This window comes from Hyperolius riggenbachi, chromosome 4 (genome assembly GCF_040937935.1).
Source record: "Hyperolius riggenbachi isolate aHypRig1 chromosome 4, aHypRig1.pri, whole genome shotgun sequence".
NCBI lineage: Eukaryota > Metazoa > Chordata > Amphibia > Anura > Hyperoliidae > Hyperolius > Hyperolius riggenbachi.
In genome coordinates, this window is record NC_090649.1 from 362,353,804 (window position 1) to 362,366,046 (window position 12,243).

At 44.4% G+C, this 12,243-nt stretch overlaps 1 protein-coding gene and 1 long non-coding RNA gene across 3 annotated transcripts in view; one reads left to right on the forward strand and one right to left on the reverse strand.

The window, feature by feature from the left end:
- Nucleotides 1-12,243, reverse strand: part of VIT (vitrin) — a 437,052-nt gene that overhangs the window by 327,084 nt on the left and 97,725 nt on the right. The window lies entirely within an intron of this gene.
- The window catches only part of LOC137504045 (uncharacterized), a 73,221-nt gene that overhangs the window by 45,557 nt on the left and 15,421 nt on the right, over nt 1-12,243 (forward strand). The window lies entirely within an intron of this gene.

Below are 12,243 nucleotides of genomic sequence, written 5' to 3' on the forward strand. Positions count from 1 at the left end.
TATATGTGACATACTAACTTTATTTACATGTGATGACATGCAGTTGGTTTTATCATCATGTCCCATCTTTTTGGTTGACTAAATAGATTTGACTGCCTATGGAAAACCTTTGCAGAAGTCCCTGGAATAATTAAAATTTTAAAATGTTTCTTGGGTTAGCTTTTTAGTGTAGCTAAATCCATCCAGAAAAGAAGACCATACTAATCAGATCCCTGAAATGCAGCAGATGGACTGAGACAGATACTGGTGCACAGGACAGTAAAAGGTTGCATGCCACAACTATAAATTCTAAAGTGAGTGCCTGAGAGACGGGTAAATTGAGGCGTATGCTAATACCTCTACTAATAGAGCATGTGTTTCTGACAATTTTCTGCCTTTTCTGGGAACACAAGTTTCCAGCAGCATGCACAAACATGTCACGCACACAATAGTATTGTTTCCCTGGTTTATTTTAATTTAATTTAAAGGGATAGTCTTTTTTTAAAGTATTTTTAAAATGTATATCAAAAAATCATAATTTCATAAAATATGTATTAGTGTATTAAAGTATTACCAGTTAAGGCTTGTTTATTTTGTTACATGTGTGAAAAGCAGAGATATTTCCCATTGTAACGATTTGTGTCAGCAAGGAACAGAATTCTGATTATTAGGGGATCTGCAGTATCACCTACAATGCAGATATATACCTGATTATATGGTGATCTGCAGAATCACCCATAATACAGGTATATCAGAAAGCTGATGTGACAGCAAATTGCAATATAGTGATTGGTGCAACAGTAGTACTGATAGATTTAGCTATACCTCACCAGAGGAGCTGGTGGGTACCAACAGTACAGTGCCCCTCACCAGAGTCAAGGGCCCTCTGGTGAGAGTAGAGTGGTCAGACTAATCGGGTTGGCAACAGACAGACAGATGCAGTACAAAATCGGAAGGCAGAGACAGGAAGGTATAAACAGGCAGAGTCGGCAGCAAGATCAGACGGGCAGAGGTACAGAATCACTGAGCAGAAGAGTAGTCAGAACGAGCCCGAGTCATGCACAGATAATAACACAGTAATGAATAATCTTTAAGGCTATCAAACAATTCTTATCTTGTGTGAAATCCCTGGTTTCCTCTCGGATCAAAGCACACCAGAACTATCTAAGGTCTGAGCGCTAACACCAAGTATTCGCAACAGCAGACAAGTTGCGAGCGATTCAGCTAGGCTTATGAAGCAGAGGAGACCCCTCCAGCACGCCCCCTCCTATCAGCCAATGAAGAGCGGCGAGCGGCTCCTCTGACGTCAGCCGACCGGCCGGTCAGCTGACGCGCCTCCTCCCCGCATAAAGGTCCTGTCTGTGCGCGCGACAATGCAACCCTATGTGCGGCTGACAGACCCGTCCTCGGCGTGCTAGACGCCTGAGGCATGAAAAGATTGCTAGGCAGGGAGCTGGAGGCAGCTGTGGTGGTAGCACTGTTCACAGCAGCTGCCTCTCCAACGTTTGTTACATCCATGCAGTTCATGGCCTCCACACGTGACTATCCATGCGTTGGCTTTTCAAACCTTTTTTGAATGGACTAAAATTAAGTTAGTTTAACCATAGTGTAAGTCTTGGCAGATTTGCTGCCATCTAATCAGTCCCTATACCCCAATCGTCACAGCAATCTACACCCTATGTGACATGCCTCCACTTAGTCAAGGGAGAAAGTCATCAGAATAGTCACTTGGCAGTACTTTTCAGCCCTTTAACTTTCCTAACTACCTCCTCTGGTGTACAAACAGTGTTGACAAAATAGAGTTATGTAGATCTGTGGATTCTGATAGTAAAGTTTACCATCAGAGAGCAATCTGTGGGTCCCCTTGTATCACAAGTGCTGCTAACTGTATAGAACAGTGCTGGATATGGAGACAGAAAGGAGAAAAAAAGCGCACACTGTAATACTAGTAGGTGAGGGCTCTAGGCCCTATAGGAAAGGTCTCACCTGGTTGTCAAGGCTGGAGAAACCTACATAGGTTTGCCAGCTGTCACGCTTGTGTCCCTCTTATGCCGGGGACCTGGCTGGCTTTGATTTATGCTTGATAAAGCAGGGGAGCACCCCTGGGAAACGTGTTGCAATAAAGTTTTTAAACGCAGCCTTTGCATATCTTTGCGGCTAACACCGCTTTGCTTTGCTAGCTGTTTTTATCTCCTACCACACTCATAGCTGGGGAATCAGGCTCGTACCGGCCCAAGCGCAGAAAAACTTTTACACGCCCACTGCAGCGTGTTCCAAATAACCACCATGGAATCCCGACTGCATCACCATCCAAGACCGTGAGGATATCCATGCAAGCCAGGTCCCCGGCATACGAGGGACACAAGCGTGACAGCTGGCAAACCTATATAGGTTTCTCCAGCCTCAACAACCAGGTGAGACCTTTCCTATAGGGCCTAGAGCCCTCACCTACTAGTATCACAGTGTGCGCTTTTTTTCTCCTTTCTGTCTCCATATCCGATAAAATAGTGACCTCTTCCAGTGCAACCTTCATACTGTTGCTACCTCTAACACTAAGTTTGGAAACACACCATTCGCTAAGTGTGAACAACTTTCTCTACATTAAGCTTAGGAACTGAAAGGATATGTGAGCTGGGTTCCAACTCTTTTCATGGAACCATGGTCTGAGAACATCTCTATCTTGTCATTGACTCAAAAATGAAATCAAACAGCACATTCTTCAATTTTCTTTCACTTTGTTTTATTGGAGAAAAATATAATGGTACATATGTACAGTAAAAAGCAGCAAGATATCAAAACTTGTGATGCATCACATTACATATCACAGATCTGCATTAAAGGGACTCCGAGCTCACCCAAAAAAAGAAAGTTGTACTCACCAGGGGCTTTCTCCAGCCCAGTGCTGGTCGGGAGGTCCCACGCCGGCGTCCTGGCTCCTCTCCTTCTCCCCGCTCCGGAATGGCTGACAGGCCGCAGCCCGGGCGACACTCGGTAGAGTGTCGGGCTGCAGCTTCCGCGTATGACGCGGCTGACGTCACACGCCGGCCGCCACGCGTCATCACGGCGGCCGGCGTGAAAGTACTGCGCATGCGCGATTAAAGCGCGCATGCGCAGTACTTTCACGCCGGCCGCCGTGATGACGCGAGGCGGCCGGCGTGTGACGTAATCCGCGTCATACGCGGAAGGAGCAGCCCGACACTCGGGCGAGTGTCGCCCGGGCTGCGGCCTGTCAGCCATTCCGGAGCGGGGAGAAGGAGAAGAGCCAGGACGCCGTCGTGGGACCTCCCGACCAGCACTGGGCTGGAGAAAGCCCCAGGTGAGTTCAACTTTCATTTTTTTTATGAGCTCGGAGTCACTTTAAGTAACAAAGGAATAACCCAGAAAAACAACATAGTAACTTATATAAAAGTATTAATCAGCTCTACAATAAGAACATCAGGGGTATAGACAAATAGATCCAACCCACAATCCTGCAATTCCCAGAAAGTTACATAGCGCCTTAAGATAATAATTAGCAAGTCAGGTAGTGCCTAGAATAGTTATATTAAACCAGCAGTCCCAATTTGCATTGAATTTAAACATTGAATCTTGCAAGGTATGGTGAAGATAGTCCATGGTACGAAAACATTCCACTCGTATTTGCTCCAGGGGTACTAAAGATTGTTTCCAATTACGCACAATAGCCCATAAAATAGAGCAGATATATACAAAGTATATTTTCCTCCATTTTTAGGAATACTTTTATTTGGGGCTAACAGAAGTGCATGTTTTACCTCTAAATGTATTAGGCAAAGTTGCTCAGATCACCTCGAAAACCTTCCCAAATAGTTTGTACCACTGGACAGAACCAAAATATATGATAAAATGAGCCATTATCTTGACAACCCTAAAGCAAAGGGGAGGAGAATTGGGAAATATTTTATGAACTTTTAAATGTGTTTTATACCAACAAATAGAAAGTTTTAATGCTGTATCCATTATCATAGGTGTTTTAGTGGCAGATATGTTAAGATTTATGTTAAGCCACTCAGCGTGGTCTAGAGTAATTTGTAATTCACTTTACCAATCTAACATTGCCTTAGTTTTTTTGTGATGTGATAGAGCAATAATATGTTGGTACATTTGGGATATAACCCCTTTACAAATAATAGAAGATAAATATAGGTTCTCATAAAATGTACAATGGAACCTACCATAAGGGCTGGTGTGCTTTTAAAAAAAAAAATTGTTTTGAATATACCTAAAATATACCTAAAATACTCAGGCATATGAATATTTTTATTAAATCTTAGCAAAGAAAATGGCATAAATGTATCCGCTATCAAAAACCGATCTGATGTAGTTAAGGAGTTATCGATCCACCATTTAAAATGGGAGGAGTCATAAAATGCTGGGGGAAAATCTGGATGTCCTTGGAAAGACGGTTTAGGAGGTTTTTCTGAACAGTTTCATAGGTATTTTATGAGAGTGCCATAAAGAAAAGTTATCCCATACTATGAGGTTTAAAGACTTTAATTGCCGGGCAGAATGTAATCCTAAAGTCGGGATTAAGGCTAAATTAAAGGGGAGCACTAAATTCTTTTCAAATTTCACCCATAGAGTCGTAGAATGTAAATCATACCATGGAAACATTTGCGCAAATTGTGTCGCTAGCAAGTAATACCAATGATTAGGCATTCCCACCCCGCCATGAGAGAGAGATCTGTACAAATTTGTGTTTTTAAATCTAGCTGGCTTATTGTCCCAGACAAATTTGTTTAAAAGCTTTTGAAATTTATTAACCAGATAACGACCAGAACTAACAGGTAAGGCTCTTAAGTAATACAAAATCCTTGGTAAAATTACCATTTTTAGGGCCCTAACTTTCCCAAGCCAAGAGATTCTATAAGTCGACCAATCTTGCAAAGTGAGTGAGATAGTCTGCTGTAAAGGTAAGTAGTTAGCTGTGATAAGTGCATCATAAGATGGGATAATCTTGATTCCTAAATAGGAGATACTAGTAGCTACCCATTTAAAATCAAAGTTGGCCTTGTATACTTTCACCCCAGAAGGTGGAAGATTTATGGGTAAAGCTTGTGATTTAGCAACATTTACTGTTAAACCAGAGAGGTCTCCGAAAAGATTTAGAAGTTGAAATACACTGGGCATAGAGGTAATAGGTGGAGACAAAAAAAAGTAATGCATCATCACCATACAGGCTAATTTTAAATACATTCCCGTTTTTAACATAACCTTTAATATTAGGATTACCGTATATACTTGCATATAAGCCGACCCGCATATAAGCCGACCCCCCAACTTTTCCCTGAAAAAACAGGGAAAAATGATTGACCCCCATATAAGCCGGGGGTAGGAAATGCTGGATTGGTGCAGCCCCCCAGTGTGTCCCAATATAGCTAGTATAGTGCCCAGTATAGGTAGGTAGTGTCCAGTATAGCTAGTATAGTGCCCAGTATAGCTAGTAAAGTGCCCAGTATAGCCAGTATAGTGCCCAGTATGGGTAGGTAGTGCCTCAGTTTAGCCAGTATAGTGCCCAGTTTAGCCAGTATAGTGCCCAGTTTAGCCAGTATAGTGCCCAGTTTAGCCAGTATAGTGCCCAGTTTAGCTAGTATAGTGCCCAGTTTAGCTAGTATAGTGCCCCAGTATGGCTAGTAAAGTGCCCAGTTTAGCCAGTATAGTGCCCAGTTTAGCCAGTATAGTGCCCAGTTTAGCCAGTATAGTGCCCAGTTTAGCCAGTATAGTACCCAAGTATGGCTAGTATAGTGCCCAGTTTAGCCAGTATAGTGCCCAGTTTAGCCAGTATAGTGCCCAGTTTAGCCAGTATAGTGCCCAGTTTAGCTAGTATAGTACCCAAGTATGGCTAGTAAAGTGCCCAGTTTAGCCAGTATAGTGCCCAGTTTAGCCAGTATAGTGCCCAGTTTAGCCAGTATAGTGCCCAGCATAGGTGGGTAGTGCTCCCCCCCGCTCCCCCCGCGGCCGCCGCTGCTACTATTACCTTGTTAGACAGCGGCCGCTTCCTAATCCGCGTTCCTCTTCTTCCTCAGAGTGCATCACAGCAGCGCGCCCGGCGCTGCTGCTGTGACGATGCAGGGGGCAGGAAAGAGCGCGGCTCCCTATAGCGGCGATCTGTATCGCCGTTACCAAGAGAACCGCTCTTTCCTGCCCCCTGCATCGTCACAGCAGCAGCGCCGGGCGCGCTGCTGTGATGCACTCTGAGGAAGAAGAGGAACGCGGATTAGGAAGCGGCCGCTGTCTAACAAGGTAATAGCAGCAGCGGCCGCGGGGGGAGCGGGGAGGGGGGGGGAGCGGGACGCGGACCACCCGACCACCCACCACTAGACCACCAGGGAAGACTCGCATACAAGCCGACCCCCCAACTTTTGACCCCCTTTTTGGGGGTCAAAAATTCGGCTTGTATGCGAGTATATACGGTATGCTGGACAGTAAAGGTGATAAGGGGCAACCCTTTCTAGTTTCTCTACCAATTTGAATTGGCTTAGAAAGGACACCTGATATTCTTAAAGGACACCCAGAGCGAAAATAAACTAATGAAATAAATGATTGTATCTATCTTCCTTATCCTAAAAATGACTTTTTAGGATATTTCATCATTTTATTTTATCTTTAAATCTACTTTTTAAGTTTTAACTGTTTTGTTTTTGCTCAATGACACATTCATTGAAATATTCCAGAGCTAAAATCTATGAACCATTTATCCTTTTTATCTCTTTCCTGCTCTCAGAAGCCATTTTCTGCTAGGAAAGTGTTTTATAGTTGGAATTTCTTATCAGTGAGGGTTGCACTGTAGTCACTTCCTGTCTGTATCAGGACTGAGTCAGCCACTTACATACCTGATATTTAACGCTTTCAGGCAGAGAAAGTAAAAAAGGAACACAGTCTAGTTATTTGTGTGCTTGGCACTGTACATACCCCTGTATATCTCATCATGTCACATGTCAGTTCGGGTATCCTTTAATTTAGTTTGTGGGGAACTATACAAGGCCAAAATTCAATCTATAAAAGGTCCAGCAATGCCCATTTTATCTATAACTTTATGAAGATAAGGCCATAAGTCACATCAAGCATCCTCTTTCACGTCCGCCTAACTACCTGTGACCTGGATCCTGGCCCAACACAGTTCATGTTGAACTGCCCCGACCTGTTCGTACCGGTATTCCTCAAAATTGTTAACTGTTCCTTACAATCAGGGATATTTCCTGCTTTACTGAAGGAAGCAATCATCAGGCCTCTCCTCAAAAAACCCTCCCTGGACCCAGATGCAATGACCAGCTACAGACCTGTCTCTAACCTCCCCTTTCTGGGCAAGCTAATTGAAAAAGCTGTATACCTCCAGCTAGAAGCCAGAATCCTACAAAATAACAGTTATGACCCATTCCAGTCTGGCTTCAGGAAACACCACAGCACTGAAACTGCCCTCATCCAAATATGCAACCACCTGCTCATGGCAAGAGACAGAGGAGAGTGCTCGATCCTCATACTGCTAGACCTTTCTGCAGCCTTTGACACAGTTGACCATGACATCTTGATAAACAGGCTACAGGAATACTGCGGCATTGATGGCATAGTACTTCAGTGGTTCCAATCCTTCTTGAGTGGCAGAACCCACAAAGTGTCTATGGGGCCCTTCCTGTCCACCCCTGTAACACTTAAGTATGGGGTGGCCCAGGGCTCAATCCTCTCTCCCCTGCTTTTCACGATTTACATGCTACCGTTGGGAAAACTAATCCAAAAAAATGGCCTGACATACCACTGCTATGCAGACGACACCCAACTATATCTTTCCTTCAAGCCTGGTGTGACAGACCCAACTCTAACTATAAACGCCTGCTTACGTGAACTACAGCAATGGATGAATGACAACTGGCTGAAACTAAATGCAGACAAAACTGAAGTCCTTCTGATTGGAGGGCAGAGCATGATAACAAAACAACTTAACTTGCAGTCTTCACCACTGGGAATAGGAGGCACGGATCTACGCAGCTCTGATCATGTGCGTAGCCTGGGAGTTCTAATTGATGGGGATTTAAACTTCAGAACTCAAATCTCTGCTGTGGTGAAATCATCCTATTTTCACCTGAAGAACATTGCAAAAATCAAGCACCTCATACCCCCAGAAGATCTGCCAACCTTAGTCCACGCCTTCATCACATCCCGACTGGACTACTGCAATGCTCTCTACACTGGCCTTCCAAAAAACGCCTTGTACCGCCTACAGCTCATACAGAATACTGCTGCCAGACTGCTAACCAACCAACCCCGTCACTGCCACATAACGCCAGTCCTGCATTCCCTTCACTGGCTACCTATAGAATGGAGGGTCCTATTCAAGATCGGCCTACTGACATTTAAATCCCTGAATAATCTAGGCCCTGGATACATGAAAGATATGTTACAGCTGCGTAGCAATCCCCGCATTCTCAGATCCACAGGTTCTAATAATCTAGTCATACCCAGAGTCCACTTGGAAACTTTTGGTCCCAGAGCCTTCTGTCATGCTGCCCCTATGTTTTGGAACTCCTTACCTCAACAGATCAGGACAGCCCCATCCCTGGATGTGTTTAAATCCAGACTGAAAACCCACCTGTTCAGTCTGGCATTTGCAGAAATATAACTTTTGTTGTGTGAATACTTCATCCTACTAATTACTGAATCTGAGAGAGCCTAAGCGCTTAGAGTCCTATGGGAGAAAAGCGCTATAGAAATGTTATTGTATTGTATTGTATTGTATAAGACCGAATCAAAGGCCGTATGTATGTCCAGGATTAACAAAAGAAGTCTGATTACGGTACTAAATTTAGCGTCTTGGAGTATATTACATGCTAATCGGGTGTTATCTGTGGTTTGTCGTTGTGAGATAAACCCAGATTGAGAGGGGGAGATCAAATCAGTAATCACAACGGACAGACGGTTGGCCAAAATTTTGGAAAAAGTTTCACATCATTATTCATGAGTGAAATAGGACAAAAATTTTGGGGTAAAGTGTGGTCCAGATTAGGTTTAGGGATTAAAGAAACAAATGCATTAGTGAGTACTGGAGGAAATTTAGCACCTTGAAGAACCGTGTTAAAGCAGATCTGAGATGAAAAACTAACTATAACAAGTAACTTGTCTATATATCGTATCTAAAGTTTAGATAGTTTACACAGCATATCTAGCTGCAAACAGCTTCAAAAGTTTGATTATTTATTCCTGTGATACAATGAGAGCGGCCATGTTCTATTTGTCACATTGTCACAGGCTGAAGACTGGAGATGCTATCAGCTTGCCTGTGTGTGAATTCAGTTCCCTCTCCTCCTCCCTCCTCCCCTCTGCCTCTGAAATCAATGGCTAGTAACCTCCTGCCCAGACTGAGCTCCCCCATAAGCCCTTGCTACAGTGCCAAGGCACTGTGAAAAGCTGTGGGTGAGGCTTGTTTAGTTTATAGGGAATTAGAGTAGTATAACAAAACAAAAAAAGTATTTGGCTTGAGGAATGCCCTATAAACTATATGAAAGGAACACAATTATGCAATGAGTAAAAGTTTATCTCGGATCCACTTTAAACAAAGTTCTTAATTGCGGAATTAAGATATGAGCAAATTTTTTGTAATATAGTCCGTAAAATCCATCAGGACCAATACAGGCATTCAATAGTAAAATAAAAGCTTTAATCCCAAGGTCTGTACAAGGATGAGAGGCCATGTACTACACAAGAAGAAAAAAAAAGAACATTTTACCACCTATTTAAAAAACTGTGTGGAATCTCTTATTGCAAGAAGTAGTTATTGCAAATTCTATACTTGCATTGAAAATGAGCTTGAATGCTTTCCCTACCTTTAAAGGGGAACTGAAGAGAGATGTATATGGAGGCTGCCATGTTTATTTCCTTTTAAGCAATACCAGTTGCCTGGCAGCCCTGCTGATCCTCTGCCTCTAATACTATTAGCCATAGCCCCTGAACAAGCACGACTTTAAAGTCAGATCTGACAAGACTAGCTGCATGCTTGTTTCTGGTGTTATTCAAATACTACTGCAGAGAAATAGACCAGCAGGGCTGCTAGGCAACTGGTATTGATTTAAGGGAAATAAATATGGCAGCCTCTGTATACCTCTTACTTCAGTTCAGTTCCCCTTTAACAGCTATTATTGTTAGGTGTGGATACAGCCAAAGCATTTCTGCACTTGTGGCTCATTGAATAGAGATGTAGTAAGAATTAAAAAGTGCCATTTTTTATTGATAGATATTGCAGCCCATCACTTGGAGTGCTGTCTTAAGTAGTGGGCGCGCTCCCATGCAGATCCAGAACTCCTACAGTGTGGCCCCTTTAAGCTGCAGAAGACAAGCTCAGCACACAGCCCAGCCTTGAACTCTCCCGCTGCCTCCTTCTGATGGGCCCTTCCATCCTGCTATCCTGCTGCTGACAAATTATGCAATAGGGAAGGAGTCGGGAGTATGTGACTCCACCCCCAACCCTTATCTCTGCTGAGATGCATTGCCTTTGGTGCTAAATAAGCCAAAAATGCTCAAACAGTTGAGCTTAATGGACACTAGAGATGGCCCGAACGGTTTGCCAGCGAACGGTTCCAGGAGAACTTTCGGTAGTTCAGGCGAACTTTTGCGGAAGTTCGGTTTGCCCCCATAGTGCGCCATTAGGGTCAACTTTCACCCTCTACATCACAGTCAGCAGGCACATTGTAGCCAATTAGGCTACACTCTCTCCTGGAGCCACTCCCACCCTTATAAAAGGCAGGCACCGCCGGCCATTACACTCACTCGTGTACCTGCAGTAATTAGTGAAGGGACAGCTGCTGGCAGACTCTCATAGGGAAAGATTAGTTAGGCTCTTGTAGGTTTGTTAGCTTGCTCCTGGCTGATTGTTATTGCTAAAATAGCACCCCTCAACAGCTCTTTTGAGAGCTAATGTTCTCCTGATGTGTTTTTTTTTTGTGTGTGTTGCCACTGACACTTCATTATACAGCCCTATCTGTTGCAGCTGGACCTTGGTAATTGCTATTACTGTGCCAGCCAGGCCCTGCCTAACTATCTATACTGGGACACCTACCTATGCCTAATTAACTACTGGGGCACTTACTTACCTATACTAGGGCACCTACCTATGCCTACCTACCTATACTGGGACTTCTACCTATGACTAGCTAACTACTGGGGCACCTACCTATGCCTACCTACCTATACTGGGACTCCTACCTATGCCTACCTACCTATACTGGGACTCCTACCTATGCCTAGCTAACTACTGTGGCACCTACCTTTGCCTATCTACCTATACTGGGACACCTACCTATGCCTACCTACCTATAATGAGACTCCTACCTATGCCTAGCTAACTACTGGGGCACCTACCTATGCCTACCTACCTATACTGGGACTCCTACCTATGCCTAACTTACTACTGGGGCACCTACCTATGCCTACTTACCTATATTGGGACTCTTACCTATGCCTAGCTAACTACTGGGGCAGCTACCTATGCCTATCTACCTACACTGGGATTCCTACCTATGCCTAGCTGACTACTGGGGCACTTACCTATGCCTACCTATACTGGGACTCCTACCTATGCCTAGATAACTACTGGGGCGCCTACCTATGCCTACCTACCTATACTGGGACACCTACCTATGCCTAGCTAACTACTGGGGCATCTACCTATCTATGCCTACCTACCTAAACTGGGACTCCTACCTATGCCTAGCTAACTACTGGGGCACCTACCTATGCCTACCTACCTATACTGGGACTCCTACCTATGCCTAGCTAACTACTGGGGCACCTACCTATGCCTACCTACCTATACTGGGACTCCTACCTATGCCTAGATAACTACTGGGGCACCTACCTATGCCTATCTACCGATACTGGGACACCTACCTATGCCTAGCTAACTACTGGGGCACCTACCTATGCCTACCTACCTATACTGGGACTCCTACCTATGCCTAGCTAACTACTGGGGCACGTACCTATGCCTACCTAACTATACTGGGACACCTACCTATGCCTACCTACCTATACTGGGGCACCTACCTATGCCTACCTACATACAAGAAGATAATAAGGTCGTTGCTTCATTGTGGACAGACCAAATTTGATCAGCTGGACAGTCACTGTTCTATCATTGAGCTACCACAGCCCGGCGACCATATGGGCTTGAAAACCGCCACGGCCTGCACTCTCGCCATGGTGCGCACCAGTCCAGCACGGCCGTCACTACGCAAACAGCTGTGCGTTTGGTGTGTCAGT